Here is a 17,406-nt window from a genome sequence, read left to right as displayed (position 1 = left end):
GATATCTGGAAGAGGAAACACCTGTCCTCTTTCGGAGATCTTCAGCAGACATATTCCTTGCATTCTGCCCAATTCTTTAGCAACCTTCAGCTGCGGCACGCCCTGGCCCTCCATGTCCCTGACCACACAACTGTCTCTGAGTTCAGCCCGTTAGAGGCCAAACTTCTTATGGGAAACCTGGGAAAGGGGGGAATATCCCAAATGTATCGCTCTCTGATCAACAATACCCCATCCACACTAGAACCTCTCAAGGCCCGATGGGACCGATGGCTTGGTCCTCTTGAGGAGGAAGACTGGAGAGACACCCTGATGGCCCCTAGTACACTCACGATCTCTGCTAGGCTCCGCCTTATTCAGATCTACTACCTTCATTGTGCATATCGTACCCCTGTGCGGCTCCACAGGGGAGGCTTCCTCCCGACCCCACACTGTCCGCGCTGTAAAACAGAAACAGCTGACTTCTATCACATGCTCTAATCCTGTGTTGTCCTAGCCAAATACTGGGCATCCATTGTGGCTGAGTTGGGTGAAGTGCTGGGGTGGGAGGTCCCCCTCAATCCTCGTGCCCTCCTTCTGGGGGTGATGGAGGGACTGGATGCCTCCCGGGCGGATACATTGTTTCTAGGGGCAACCACTCTCGTAGCCAAAAGAGATATAGCAGCAGCTTGGAAGGACTTGACGTCTCCCTCCCTAACTAAATGGCGCAGGGGCATAGATTGGTGCGCCACCCAAGACAAAAACATCTACAAGGCGAGAGGGTGCCCAGCTAAGCATGAACATGTATGGGGCAAATGATTGGGGCCGGTGGTTTTGATTGTCTGTAAAACGGGTGGACTGATACTTCACATGAACAGAATGGAGAGATCACTTTTGCAACAATGTTGCAATACCTGATATGTCAAACATGGTGCTGTGCATATATTGTTATTATTTCTAAAAATGCCAATAAAGTTGGTTATCAAAAAAGAAAATGGGGAATGTTGCCATGTATGTCAACGAAAACTTTACCAGGTGAAGATTTAATGTTCCAATTGTAGGAATCATTAAATGAAGCAGTTGTTTCCTACTTTATTTATTTGGACTAAGTTTCTAAATGTTAATGGCTTGTAGGAAGCAACTGGTATGAGATGTCCCTCCTCCCCAGTGGTTTGTGTCTCTCTTATTGTATTACAGAGTGGTAGCACTCTTACTGGAACTGAAACCTGGGGGGTGGCCGCCCGGTCAGTCTGGTTCCAGAGGACCGTACTATTCCTCTATGTTGAACACCCCCTCCACTCATGATAATGTTTCCTGCAGCTCCCCACTGTTGGTGGAGATACTACGCACCTCCACCCGTGTATTGTTGCTGCCTGACTCATGTGTAACTTTTTGGAGTCAAACTTTGCCAGCTTGAAAGCCGCCTCCAATCTGCCTTGTTATGAGGACTGCAACCATTTGAACATTACTTTCTTTCTTTGCACGATCCAAGTTCCACCTAGTCTTGCCCTATTCAGTATGCCTCACTTGGGTTTGTCTTCTTTACCCAGTAAACCTCCCCAAGAAAACTGAACCACTCACCTGATCGGAACTCGCTGTCATCCTCAACGACCTCCTGGATTCAGCTTGACTCGAGGACCTCTCCTACAAACCTGCAAATAAAAGGCAAGAAAGTAAGATCACAGAAATGTTTTTTTAAGGGCGAAGGAGATGCCGCCTCTTGCTTACTGCACATAAGTTTAAATAACAAACTGTAAACAAGCATTGACATACCCAATAGGTCTCGCCTTTGGGACCTTATAAGCATTTCATTATGCATCACAATATCCTTGGTGCAACATTAGGGAGAGCCTCAAGACGTGGCTTTTTAACCTGTAGGGTGTCTTTGTCTTTTTTTGTCTTTTTTTCTTTAGTCTGTTTTTATGTTTTCGGTTTTACTGAGCTGCCTCGATAAAGCGCCGGGACACTCCACGGAGTAGCCGTGCGCTATAGAAATAAAAGTTTAACATAACATAACATAACATAACATTGACTGTTGCATGGGTAAACACTTATAATGTCCCAAAGGCAAGACCTATTGGCTATGCCAATGCTTGTTTGTTGTGGCGCTAGGGCTTTCCTCATGCAAGTTGGTGGTGTCAAGAGAATAAAGCCTGTCCACTCAAGCTAGTATTCAGCTGGAAGCTGTGATTTGAAATGCCTTTCTCCTGAGCCTGAGACCATAAAACTGAAAGAGAATCGCGATAGCCCAGGGTGCAACTTTAAAAAAAAAAACCTTCTGGTTTGCTGAACTCTGCTCTGCTAGTTTGGGGAGTGCTGACTGTGGCCTTTACTGTGACATGCAGAGGTTTGGACTTCCCCTCCTTTCATGCTGATGATGTCTATACAAACACTGCGCGGCTACCTGCAGCACCAAATCCTAAAACTCCATGTGGTGTTGTGAGCTGGTAGCAGATGGACTTTCGTTTGCATCTGCTGTGTACAGGCTTGGCTTTGTACTCTTTTCCTAGGGGAGAGAAAGTCTTTCTTCAGCGCTAGTTCATTCCTGTTTTTATGAAGCAGCTCAGAAAACGTCTGTGGCAGACAGCAACATTGACAAAAGATTGACAAACACTGTAGGAGAGTAGGATCTGCTTCACATGGGTACCCCCACTTTTTGCTGGTGTTTCACTGTTTTTCGACCTTAGTCTGGCTGTGGCCCTGCTAATCAGGACCCCAGCCTAGCTGCTTCGTCTCTAAAATGGTTTCCATGTACATTAGGTACATATCTAATTGGATTCTGGAGTGCCTTATAAGCCCCTAGTATATGGTATACTATGTACCTAGGGCATAGGTACCTCAGAGGCCTACCAGGGTCTGAAGCATGTATTATGCCACCCCTGGGAAGCACTCCAAAATGACACCACATGTCTGCTACAGCAGCCCGGGAAAGGTGGTGCTTGCACCCCTTACAGTGGTATAGGCTACCTATATCACTACCATTGCACACACATATAAAACCTATAAGTCACTCCTTTGGCAGGCCTTAGCAATCTTGAAGGCAGAGTGCTTGGTTTTTATGTGAGAGGGTGCCCCTGCATGAGCAGAGCCCCTCTGCAGCGTTCGGAGTATCTCCTCTGATGCTGTTTGCGGTGCAGCCTGACAATATACTCTTAAGTGCATTATAACCTCGCGGTAAATGCTAACTTTGGGATGGCTGCACGGAAACATGTCGTGTTTGGTGTCAAACGCTTTGGAATACTACCCCCCCGCCCGTCCTGGCGGCGGGGAGGGGGTAGCATTCCACCCTTCTAGAGGGAGAGACATGTTCACACTGGGCTAACCCGGTAGGACTACTTTCTACAGCCCTGACATTAAAAAAAATGGATGCCTCTGCAACAGACACAGGTGTGGCCTCCTGCTGCTAACCGAAACACCAGCAGGGGAGGCCTGGAAAATAGATTTCCTGTCCCAGGGAGGTGTAACCACCTCCCCAGACAGGCAGATGTGTATTGGGGCTGGGCGGGAGCACTCTCTGGTGCTTTGAAGTCCTGCACTGGGGGCACACTTGGTGTCCCTGTGCATAGTCCAGTTCAAACCGGTTGAAGGGGCTACCTGCCCCTGCTCTGGCATGAAACTGGACAAAGGAAATGGGTGTAACCACTCCTCTTTCCAAACCCTCCCAAAGGTGGTTCCCTAGAGTATGTCCAACCCCCAAATTTTGTATAAGTAGGGGAGCCCAGTCCTTGCGACTTTAGATTACCCTGGACGAAACTCTGCAATATATATCCTGGACCTTTGACGTTCTACTTTGCTTAGAAGACTGAAGAAATCTCCCTTGGGGTCAAGGAGTGACTCCTCTGCTTGGCAGACACCAAAGAAGCAACTGACCGCTCTGCATCGCTGAAGCTACCACTGGACATTGAAGTCTTTGCATCATCATAGGTGGATTTCCAGACTTCCCCAACGCTACCCTGAGTCCACAGCAAAGCTGAGGCCCGTGGCTGTTGTGGTTGAAGTGGAACCGTAACCCCTGAACACCGTGAACTTTTGCAGCACCAACATCTTCCTGGTCTTCCTCGAAGTTGTGCTTTGGGCTCCGAGTAGCCCCAGCCTTGAGCACCTCCCGTATTGAAGATTTCTGGCCTCCACTCCACGAGTGACCCGTGGGTCCGTTTCCAGTGTGACTGCTTGAGGCTCCTTCGCGATTGCTAGCCCGTTGACTAGTTGGTCCCCATGAAGGCAACTCCTCTTTTGATTAGGCTTTCCTGGTTGCTCCAGACATGCCCCGACTTACCCTCGCTGGGTGAGTCCCCCAGACCTTGCTGGTCTGAACCGCAGTCCTTTCTCTGATTCCAAGTGACTTGCCGTTGCCAAGGCTTGTTGGGTCCAATCTGGTCGCCGACACCGCAGCACTCAACAGACTTTGTGGGACAGCTCGACTCCAGCTCCTGGTTGTCATTGGTGCCTCCTGGACCTAGTGGCTGAAGAGTCAAGGCACCCATCAACTCACCTGAAGCACCCGACATCTGCGGCATTGGTCAATTGTGCCCTTGGTCACTGGTAAGTGACCCAGACTCTGTCCTTTCTGCTTTCAGGTGCCTTCCATCCTAGATCCAGGCTTGGATCACTTCGGACACTTCTCCTCTTTACGGCAGCAGCACTTCTTCGCCAGCTACCATTGAAATCGACGACGCGACCCGACACCAAAAGACACCTATGCACTCGGCTTCCCTGGGTGAGGTAACATGAGTACTCCAGTGCTCCCGTGGGTGCTAGCCCTAGAACTTCCTAAGTCCAAAAGGGTTTGGTCCTGACTCATTTCTAAGTGTCCCTAATCTTTAAATTTCCAACCGCGACATTTCCCATAGAAGCTAACAGGAACCCGCGGCTGTGTTCACACACTGCACACGGCCCGTGGGTCCCCTGTGTCACTACCTTGGGTGGTTCCTTGGGGTCCCAGCGATTCTACAGACTCTAGGCTTAGTGTCTAGTTCAGTCGTGGTTCTTATACCACTTTATTGGTATATGGTTTGGTATGCCCCTAGGGCCCAAACGTGTATTTGTGCTATTACTGTTGATTGCTAACTTGTAACTTAAGTACTTCAAACTCCAGTCTCTTAAAGAGACTAGAGGGGTGTGTTTTATCTTAAACACATATATTTTAAATATATACCTGGTGTGGTTGTCATTTCATTTGATCCTTCAAGAGATTATAGACTGGTAGAACAAGCTGCTTTACATTCCTTCAAGACTGTACGCGGTAGCACACCCTGCTCCTGCCGGTTTGATCCCTGCTGGCCCAGTGGTGGGTCACCTTCAGTGGTACCTGTTGTTTCTCTGTGCCTCTTCTCCCTAATTTCTGTCTTTCTTTTTGCTGTCTTGATTTCTATCTTTCTTTGCTTTCCCCACAGTTTTTATTTCCCAACTTGTATTGCCTTGTCTGTGCCGTTTTTTTACCCACTGTTGTATCCCATTATTCTGTATTGCCTTGTCTGTGCCGCTGATTCCCCTCGCCCCCATCCCGCGTCTCCCCCGCGTCTGTTTCCCGCCGCTGCCTCCCCTGCGGCCCCGAGCCCCGATTCGCTCCAGCTCCCCCCACCCAGCTGCTCCTCCCTCCCTCGACCCCTCATAATGCAGGCCGCTGCGCGCTGAGGGAGCGGCCCTTGACCCTGTTTTCAGGCCAGGTCGCTCCCCCAACACGGTAGCACACCCTGCTCCTGCTGTGCCCCTGAGCCCTGCTGCCTGCCGGTTCGATCCCTGCTGGCCCAGTGGTGGGTCTCCTTCAGTGGTACCTGTTGTTTCTCTGTGCCCCTTCTCCCTAATTTCTGTCTTTCTTTTTGCTGTCTTGATTTCTATCTTTCTTTGCTTTCCTCACTGTTTTTATTTCCCAACTTGTATTGCCATGTCTGTGCCGTTTTTTTACCCACTGTTATATCCCATTATTCTGTATTGCCTTGTCTGTGCCGCTCATTCCCCTCGCCCCCATCCCGTGTCTGCCCCGCATCTGTTTTCCGCCGCTGCCTCCCCTGCGGCACCGCCCCTCGAGCCCCGATTCGCTCCCGCTCCCCCCTCCCAGCTGCTCCTCCCTCCCTCGACCCCTCATTATGCAGGCCGCTGCGCGCTGAGGGAGCGGCCCTTGACCCTGTTTTCAGGCCAGGTTGCTCCCCCAACGCGGTAGCACACCCTGTTCCTGCCGTACCCCTGAGCCCTGCTGCCTGCCGGTTCGATCCCTGCTGGCCCAGTGGTGGGTCTCCTTCAGTGGTACCTGTTGTTTCTCTGTGCCTCTTCTCCCTAATTTCTGTCTTTCTTTTTGCTGTCTTGATTTCTATCTTTCTTTGCTTTCCCCACTGTTTTTATTTCCCAACTTGTATTGCCTTGTCTGTGCCGTTTTTTTACCCACTGTTGTATCCCATTATTCTGTATTGCCTTGTCTGTGCCGCTCATTCCCCTCGCCTCCATCCCGCGCCTGTCCTGCGTCTGTTTCCCGCCGCTGCCTTCCCTGCGGCCCCGCACCCCGAGCCCCGATTCGCTCCCCCCTCCCAGCTGCTCCTCCCTCCCTCGACCCCTCATAATGCAGGCCGCTGCACGGGCGCGCCGCTGGCGCGCCAAAGGCACACCTAAGGTAAGTCCGTCTGCGCCCGTCCGCACCTGGACCGCGCCCAGCGCAATAACGCCTGGCCCCCGCAGGAGCCATACAACCAGGCTAAGCTGCGACACCGCCACCCTCCACGCACTTAACACCGGACGATCATCCACCTGCTACCGAGCCACCCTGAAGCGCACCCACGGACCCTTCTCCTGCCGAACGTGCAACTTCACCTGCCTCCGCACCGCCACCCCGCCCCCCGGACCATGCAACAACAACCACCTCAAGTGCATCCTTCTCAACACCCACTCCGTCCACAAACACGCCATCGAACTCTGGGACCTCCTCGACACAACTGCACCAGACGTCGCCTTCCTCACGGAAACCTGGATGAACGCCTCCTCAGCCTCCGACATCGCCATAGCCATCCCGGACGGCTACAAGATCACCCGGAAGGACCACATCAACCAAACCGAAGAAGGAATCGCCATCATCCACAGGAACTCGATCAGCGGCATGACCAACACCGAGGACGCCCTCCCCTCCGCAGGACATCTACACTTCCAGATCCACACCGACCCCAAGACCACCCTCAAAGGAACCCTCGTCTACAGACCCCCGGGACCACGCACACAATTCAGCGAAGCCATCGCCGATGTCATCAGTGCGCATGCCCACACCTCCGCAGACTACATTCTCCTGGGCAACCTGAACTTCCACCTGGAGACCAACAACGACAAGAACACCACCTCCCTACTTGAAAACCTCGCCAACCTCGGACTCAAGCAACTGGTGACCACCCCCACCCACCTCGCCGGTCACACGCTGGACCCCATTTTCTCCGCCAGCAACAACGTCTCCTTCAGCCACACCTCCGGCCTACACTGGACAGACCACAGCTGCGTCCACTTCACCTTCCAGAAGACCACATCCCACCACCGCCCACAACAGATCCCCCGCAGATGCTGGAGCAAAGTCACCACAGACCAGCTGACCACATCACTGAGCCAGAACCCACCAAACGACGCAACTGATGCCAACGCCGCGGCACGCAACCTCACACAGTGGATCAGTGACTGCTTCGACGCCCTCGCACCACTAAAAAACCCCTCCGGCAAGCCCAGCAACAAGAAAGCCACCTGGTTCACCGACGACCTCAAGAACACAAAGAAATCATGCCGAACCCTCGAGAAGACCTGGCGCCTCGACCAAACAACAGAGAACCTCACAGCTCTCAAGAACGCCACCCGCAAACACCACCAACTGATCCGCACCACCAAAAGGACCGCTTTCAAAGAACGCCTAGACAACAATGCGCACAACAGCAAGGAGCTCTTCAGCATCGTGAAAGAACTCTCCAACCCCAGCGCCAACTCCAGCGACATCCCACCCTCGCAAGATCTCTGCGACTGCCTCGCCACCTACTTCCACCGCAAGATCGCCGACATACACGACAGCTTCGACGCCCAGACCCCACTACCAGCCACCGAGCCAACGCCCCCCACCGACACCCTCAGCACCTGGGCCCCATCAGCATCGAGGACACCACCCACGTCATGAACACCATCCACTCCGGCTCACCATCAGACCCCTGCCCTCACCACATATTCAGCAAAGCAGACGCCTTCATCGCACTCCACCTCCGGAACGTCATGAACAACTCCTTCTTGTCCGCCACCTTCCCAGAGAGCTGGAAGCATGCCGAGATCAATGCCCTACTGAAGAAACCCACAGCGGACCCAAAGGATCTCAAGAACTTCCGTCCCATCTCCCTTCTTCCCTTCCCAGCGAAGGTCATCGAGAAGACCGTCAACAAACAACTGACCACCTTCCTCGAGGCAAATGGCTCCCTCGACCCTTCTCAGTCAGGCTTCCGAGCCAACCACAGCACCAAGACCGCCCTCAATGCAGCCACCGACGACATCAGGACCATGCTCGACAACGGGGAAATCGCCGCCCTCATCCTTCTAGACCTCTCTGCCGCCTTCGATACCGTCTGCCACCGAACTCTAAGATCCCGCCTCCACGACGCAGGGATCCAAGGAAAGGCCCTGGAATAGATCACCTCATTTCTCTCCGACAGAACCCAGAGAGTCCGCCTCCCTCCCTTCCGGTCCGCGGCAACCAAAATCATCTGCGGCGTACCCCAAGGCTCCTCACTCAGCCCGACCCTCTTCAATGTCTACATGAGCCCCCTCGCCGCCATCGTACGCAAACACAACCTCAACATCATCACCTATGCCGACGACACCCAGCTGATCCTCTCCCTCACCAAAGACCCAGCCACTGCCAGAATCAACCTCCAGGAAGGAATGAAAGACGTCGCGGAATGGATGAAATACAGCCGCCTAAAGCTAAACTAAGACAAAACAGAGGTCCTCATCCTGGGAACATCACAATCTGCCTGGAATGACTCCTGGTGGCCCACCGCGCTGGGCTCCCCACCAACACCCACGGACCACGCACGCAACCTAGGATTCATCTTGGACTCCTCGCTCACCATGTCCAAACAAGTCAACGCCATCTCGTCCTCATGCTTCAACACCCTGCGCATGCTTCGAAAGATCTTCAGGTGGATCCCCACCGAAACGAGAAGGACGGTCACCCAGGCCCTCGTCACCAGCCGGTTGGACTACGGAAACACCCTATACGCAGGAACCACAGCAAAACTTCAGAACAGACTCCAGCCATACAGAACGCATCCGCACGCCTCATCCTGGACATCCCCCGACACAGCCACATAACCGCCCACCTGAGAGACCTGCACTGGCTGCCCGTCAACAAAAGAATCACGTTCAGGCTCCTCACCCACGCACACAAAGCACTCCACAATGCCGGACCCGAATACCTCAACAGACGCCTCACGTTCTACACTCCAACCCGCCAGCTCCGCTCCGCCACCCTCGCCCTCGCCGCCATCCCACGGATCCGCAGAACCACCACCGGAGGATGATCGTTCTCCTACCTGGCCGCCAAGACATGGAACTCCCTCCCTGCCCACCTACGTCTGACCCAGGACCACATCACCTTCAGGAGACAACTCAAGACCTGGCTGTTTGAGCAGTAGCAGCACCGCCCCCCCTCCACCAGCACCTTGAGACCCTCACAGGTGAGTAGCGCGCTCTATAAATTTCTTGATTGATTGATTGATTGACTTAGCCTGAAGGCTGCTCTTCATAGCTACCACTAGGATAGCTTTCAATAAAGGTTGTCTTTAACCTATCACCATAAGAGGTTGTTTGGACTGATACAGGGTGCCCACTATAACTAGTGGACAGCATATATCAGGCCAACTTCTCACAAACACCATTAGCTGAACACTTTCCATCTCATTGCAACTATGCATTGTTTACTTTACTGTAAATACCCTATTACATCACCCTCTGAATATGCTGGCAGAAAGACTGGAGCACAGTGATTTCAATTAAGGTTAGTAATTGATGCTGTCTTGCTCCAAAAGATGTAACTTGATTAACATGTGCCTGGACAAATTGCATTTGTGAAATGTTTTTTGTTGAGACTTTAAGATTATTCCTTGCCCTGGATTATCGGATGTTGTGGGTGCTAAATGCGTTCTACTTCTTTGCGTGTTCTTGAAAAAGACTTCCATTGGGCTGTAAACTGCAGAGCTTTGGAGTTTTACTAAAAGTATAGCGTATAATGAGAAGCTGTCTTAATCGGGAAAGCAAAGAAATGGTCTTAACAACAGGCTAAGAAGTTCACTGAGAACTCCAGAGACTAAAACTGTGTTGGTTGCCTTTTTTATTTTGTTTAAAAAGCGTAATAAATAAACAGGCAATTGAAGTTGCTCTTGCTTTAGGGGGACTATGGTAAGCACGCTGGTTTAGTCTTAAACCTTTGCCACCCCTCACGCTGCTCACCAAAGACATGCCCCAGTGATTAAATGCTGATTTTGTGTCCTATTGTCCGCAGACGCCAAGCAATCAGAGCTGCTCGGTTTGTTTTAATTAACCGCGCAGAATGCCACCAGGCAGCAGCAGCAGGGACGCGGTCGGGCAGGGGCGGACTCGCAGTAGTGTAAACACTGCTGTAAATAGTTGCCTGGCGGAGGCTCAGACTCACAGCTAGCTGCGGAGTTTTCCCTCTTTTTATACTGTTTTCCTGTCTCTGGAGTTGCTGAGGCTTCCGACTTCCTCGCCTCGGTTGCGAACTCCCATGAACCGGAAAATGGGAAGCTGTTTTGTCTAAGGGAAGGAGGAGGTAGGTAAACTTTTTTTCGTGGGGTTGAAAAGCATCTGAGTAAATTTAAAGCGAGCACGGGGCTGCTGCTGTTATTGCTGTGCAGGCTGAGTCGGTGCTCGCTGGCCCTTTCTGGTCAGGAGAGCAGTCCATTGAAATGAAGAGAGGGGAATTGTATCTGTTTGCGCGCAGGGAAGTCGTGGACCCAGAGCTGGGGCCACTTTTGATCTCCCGGTAATGCAATGGAGATTTAAGCTGCCATCACCATTAAAGACTCGAAATAAAAAAAAGGCCTTGTTAGTATTTAAAATTGCCGAGAGCTCCTGTTGTCCGAGGGTGCTGCTTTCATGGTTTAATATAAACCATTTCATCTTCGCTTTAGGAAGTGCCCCCCATGCGAGCGGGCGCAAGTTTTTGAAAAGGGAGTTTGACCATGCGTTCTGCAGCTCTCGGCGCGGCGCTGGGTAGGAGCAGATGTTGTGCGCGCGCTGTAAGAGTGCCCACAAGCAATGTGCTTAATTAACCATGACGAGAGAGGAAAGCCAGATGGCGCCTGTGCGCGTAACCGCAAGCTTTAGGCCACACAAAAAGCGTGTGGTCGGATTTTTGAACCCCACTTACTAAAAGTCTTGCCAGAGCAACGCATGCGCTGGCTCAGGCGAGACCTAGAAAGAACTATTGTCAAGTGCTTGGGGCTTGATTCCGCTTTTAATTGGAGAACTAATCTGCTTATCCTGTGGAACATCAAGAGACTTTCATGTGCTGAGAACTAAAGATTTGAGTGACTCAAGTTGTGGATAAAACCAGGTTCAGAGCCTCTGTGAAAGCTCCTGAGAATTCATCAAGGTCCTGTGTACAGTATATAGAGATATTGCAAAGTAGTTGTAAGTGTTACATTGATGAAAAGTACTCTGGCAGGTGATGTAATCCAGGAGCCATAGGTGTAGTTGAGTAGGTTTATTCATTGTAAGTAGGATGGTAAAGAAGGCCCCACCGGGAGCAGCATCCAGCTGCTCAACCCATCTCACTCAAACTGACCACACTTCAAACCATGCATCCACGAACATTCCGATGACATCACACACACAGGCTGAGCAGCAGGGAGAAGGAGAAGACCAGAATATAACACATCTCCCTCCTTTAAACAACGAAAACAAAAGATACAAGAGAAAATAACACAGTAAGTCCTGACGATGACAAGGTCAGGATTACAAATAAGCAATGACGAGAATGTATGAATACATTTACATAAAATTTTGAAATAACATTACAGCACATTATAAGAACTCAAACCACGGTGAATATTTTAAAATGGTATGATTAATTGTATCACACCACATAACAAAACACCACTCACACTAAATTCAAAAGAAAGATAGGATGACACCTCTCACACAAAACATGAAGAGCGGCACAATTTCACCTAACACAACCCAATGCAAAAACAATACATGACAATACAATCCAACACTTTAATGTAAAACCTCACACGACCACACATCCGACAATAACCAATGTAAAACCACATATGACCATACGAATCAACCATTCAACTGACTCACTAAACATCACCTAACCACCATCCCTCATCCAAACCAAAAATACCCAAAATACCACACATCATGCCAGTTGGCCAGACCAGCACAAAAAGTGATAAACAGGAAGCCCGAACTGAAAGAATGGCGCCCCTCAGAATAACCAGGACAGGAACGCAGAATTCCTAAACCAAACACACAGCATGGGGTTAACACGTAAGTTAAAATTACCATTCAAACATATGCCAAAGCACAACACAACTTTAAAGGGTACATGACCCCCTGCGCACAGGGTTCGCGACTCCCTGAAACGCACGCTTAGGCAACACACACTTTAAGGGGTACATGACTCCCCTGCGCTCACAGGATACCTAACTCCCAGAAACGCACACCTAGACAACACATAACACACTTTTAAAAGGTATTTAACCCTCGAAACCAATGCCTAGGCAACACACACTTTAAGGGGTACATGACTCCCCAGCGCTCACCGGATACATGACTTCCTGAAACGCACGCCTAGACAACACATAATACACTTTAAAAAGGGTATTTGACCCTCAAAACCAATGCCTAGGCCACACCACTTTAAGGGGTACATGACTCCCCAGCGCTCACCGGATACATGACTTCCTGAAACGCACGCCTAGACTAAACATATGACACTTTAAAGGTTATTTAACTCTTGAAACCAACGCCTAGGCCAAACTGCTTTAAGGGGTACATGACTCCCCAGCGCTCACGGGATACTTGACTCCCTGAAACGCACGCCTAGACAAAACAAAAACCTTTAAAGATTCAAAATGCATGCAATCAAAATGGATAAAACATATGAGTTCATGGCACATAGTAGATGTGAAAAAAAATAATAACGTTTAAATGCCCAAAGAGAGTAAATAAATAAAATGACACTAGAAATTGTATGCATAGGCAAACAATAGTGGCTCATTCACAGTAACAGTTCAATAAACTACGTCAAAGATTAATAACCATGGATTAGAATAAATAGAATAGACACAGTTGTGACAATATGCTGTAAGACTTGAACATGGCAACATAATAAATTAAAATAATAAATGTAGTCACCGTTGACACAGCAAAATTCACACTTGGCAACATAAAAATATTTGGGACAATTAATTAAAAAAAAAAAAGTCACCAATGATTACGCATGGCTCCTCTTCAAAAGCGATGTTAGAAATTTAGGCACGACACAGAAACCGTGTGTACTTCCGGGAATTCTTTGATTCTTCTACGAGTAGAGCAATGAATCATCACCCTTGATCTAATCTCAGTATCCTCGGGGATGTGGAAAATTAGAGCTTGCCGAAATTGAGCAGAAATGTTCCTTTAACTTGCAAGCAGGTGCACGGAAGATCAGTTGTGGATCGTCACAAGTATTACCCATTTTTCTTTTTTTTTTTAGTACATGGGGAAAATACAGTTGTAGTTGCCATGCTTTGCCAGCCGATGAGAGAAAAAAATAATACACACAGCGCAGGAAACTTCCGATGGCAACAACTAATGTGAGTGAGGAAAACGATGTTGGCACTTGAAACGTTTCGCTTGAATCACATTGCAACAACAAACTTTTACTTGACGGGGATGCACACCCCAAGATGGCCGCTGGGAACGTCATCCCATTTCGGACGTCGCTGCGTCAGACACGCTGCAGTCTTTCACGATACAAATCACACCAGCTTCACTTCAAGTAGCCCGATGAACGGAACGCTAGGACCATCACGCGACTGTGCGCGCTCGTAAGGTAACTGCCACTTGTGGTTTAAAAATATTCAAACTGTTATGGTTCAAGCCCGACGATGCCAAACGAAGTACCTTTGTATTGTAAACCCCAATCGCACAATTTCCTCGCTTGAACACCTATATCAATCCCATTTTTTAGTTGATGCGCCTTCATTTGTTTTCACTTAAGGGAAGAGTAATCACCAACACTCTTTACAGGAAATAACCTCTTCACTCTAGAGCTCGATATAGCAACTAGGTATGATCTTTGCTCTCACCACCAATTATCACCAGACACTTGGACGGCCTTAAAACACAGTCAAACCGGTACTTGCAAGGCGCCTCCCGTCTACAGTTCATGCAGTGAAAATCGAATAAAACCAAATGTGCTTCACACATGTATGTAGATCATTAGTAAAAGGAAATTCAGGCATAACGATGTTTATGAGCAAAATCCGGTTGATGAAAGGAAAGTAAAACTTTACTTATCAAAGAATAATTCAGGCTCTTTGACAACAAGGCAGGTAGAATAGGCATCCACTGTTTAACCTGTGCTAGTACAATACTCAGGACAACATCTTGCGCAGCGTGTTTAGGCATTTGGAATCACTACAGCAGTAGGCAGCAAAAAGTCCAATGTTGGTGGGTTTTAAATTTCAGGCCGCACTCTGTCAAACGATTATGGGATTTTTTTTCTGAAGTTGAAAATGTCAATAATCAAAACAGGTTACATATTAATTGAGCCACACAACTTCCAACGCCCAAAACATACCCCTGTGGGCTGTCTGTTATAAAAGACACCGTTGGGGCATCCAAGGCGTGGATTAGGTTTGTCTTCAGGCTCAGCTTACTTCCTTAGGCGCAGTTTCATCAGTTCCTTAGTTTTTCGCGTGGTTCTTTACTTCCAATCGTCGCCACTGTTACATTGATGAAAAGTACTCTGGCAGGTGATGTAATCCAGGAGCCATAGGTGTAGTTGAGTAGGTTTATTCATTGTAAGTAGGATGGTAAAGAAGGCCCCACCGGGAGCAGCATCCAGCTGTTCAGCCCATCTCACTCAAACTGACCACACTTCAAACCATGCATCCACGAACATTCCGATGACATCACACACACAGGCTGAGCAGCAGGGAGAAGGAGAAGACCATAATACAACAGTAAGCATGTTAAAATCTTTGTACAGTGTGTGCAATGTGTAAAGTTAATGTTTAAATTGAAGGTTAATATTTGTTTAATCTTTGACAGAAAATTACCGACATCACCCAGAGCATAGTGAACGCCCAAACACTAAGGAGAAATAGCTTGAAGACAAGACGTTCCCTATCCAGTACACAGCATGGATGACTTAGCGGCACCCTGAAAAACCAGCAGATTTTGTTCCTCTCTCTATCCCATCGCCCCTTCCCTTCAGAGCAACTGTCAGGACAAGTTCCCCTGAGGCTTAGGTTGAGAGCAGTTCTTAAGTGAAGTGGATGGTCCAGCATTCCCCCAGCGGAATAGCCTGGAATTCAAGTGAGTAGTTTTTAAAACGTTCCTGTAAAAAAGGAATAAATAATATCACATTGACCAAAATTTTAACTAAATCACATTACCAGTATTAAGCACTATTAAAGGAGGTAAAAAGTATTGAGTACTTAACCCTGCCAAAGAAGCAAAGAAGAGATGTTTATACACACTAGTGCATTGTGATTGGGTGTACTATTGTGATGTCATTCATCTACTAGAATGCAAAGTCATATGTCTTTTTCACTTATTTATTATCTGTCTTCATCATGGTTGATGAGTTCTCTCTTTATTATTTTTGCTGCTGGAGTTAAAGAAGGAAAGAAGTCATAATTGAGCCCCTGGTCTTGAAATAGAATCTGGTGTCTCTCTACATCATAGGCAATCCTCTGCTCCTATGCCATAAAGTGCTATTTGCTAAATTATTTAAATTAATAGATAAGTATGAAAGTCTGTCCCCTTCTCACAGAATCTTAATACGTTTTGTTTAGTCAAACTCTTTCTCCTGTTCACCTTTACTAAATATAAAGTCTTGTGGCTTTCTTGATTGCTACTTTTATTCATCTCATCATACCTCAGAGTTAGCTGACCTTATTTCTTTCTTGCTGTGGGTGTAATGGTGTGCTTGCAATGAGGAGGACATTTTATTGTATGGGGGGGTAGCCTGTCAGCCGGTCAGGTCAGGGAAGGCTGCGACCTCCATTTCTCTGGCAGAGGACCACCTATCACATTTACTTAACTCTGTCTACTAAGTGACGATCTCAGTGATGAAATTGCATCAGCTGGTTGGCGCATGCATTATTATCACTCTTCAATGTTGAGGGGATTACTGTGATTTTCAGGCTGCTCGGCATTCTCTTTTGCTTTTCAGCAACAAACAACCAAAAACTCTCATCTCAATAAGTTTACTCTTTTTCCTTTGCTTCAGTAAGGTACTAATGGTCCAAATGTTCGAGTAACTGGCTCACCTTCCTTAACAGAGGCTTCCTCGGAAAGTAGAAAGAGCTTCGAGGCAATTCAGGTGGCCATGCATGCCACATATACTCACAAAAAAATCAAAGATTAATTTGTCTCCATAGCAGCTTCTATAGGAATTAATGGCAACCAAACACCAACCCAATCCCCACCCAACACCACTACTCCCTGTTCCAATTGGCTATTGTACTTCTACAGAATGCAATTGATGCTGCAGGGACACCGAATAAAACAGCTGTTGCTGCTGCTGTGAGCCTGGTAGTTCATAATGTGTAACTCACACAAAGTACGTCTAGTATCCAACAAGGGAGAAAAAGAAAAACTACAAATGGAATCTGTATCTCAAGGAAGAACACTTTTTTCAGGACGAGAACCTCCCTCACCTGAAGATGATATGCTTCATCATTGGGTTCCCTCCTCACACCAGGACGCAAGATACCTGGTGTGGGTTACGACTCCCCAAGAAGGTAGGAGCAGGGGTGTTTTCAATCCGATGAGCAGATGTTAGTTTAGAGTGCAAAAAATTAAAATGAGAAGTGAGAATAAAACTTCTGGTGCCCTCCGGGATAGAGTTTAAAATGAAGTGGGGACAGTTTTTTTAAACAATCCAGATCCTGTAATAGAGCAACAACTGACGCAAAGTATGACCAAGGAAAACCCCTTTGATGACCAACATGACGGCCTCATCGTAAATTTGAGCCGCTGGACTCTGACTATCCTAGAAACGAGTGTCCTAAACAAAGGTTTGGACTTCGGCTCTACCCATCTGGGAGATGACTTCACCACACCTAAAGAATTGTCCCAATTTTTTCACAAGGTATGCTCTTCATTTTTCTTTGACAAAACAGAGAATATCCTACTAGATACTCAAATTAACACTGGTTTGAGGGAAAAGTTCTTCTTCAA

This window comes from Triturus cristatus, chromosome 1_2 (genome assembly GCF_964204655.1).
Source record: "Triturus cristatus chromosome 1_2, aTriCri1.1, whole genome shotgun sequence".
NCBI lineage: Eukaryota > Metazoa > Chordata > Amphibia > Caudata > Salamandridae > Triturus > Triturus cristatus.
Note: the sequence above shows the minus strand (reverse complement) of the source record.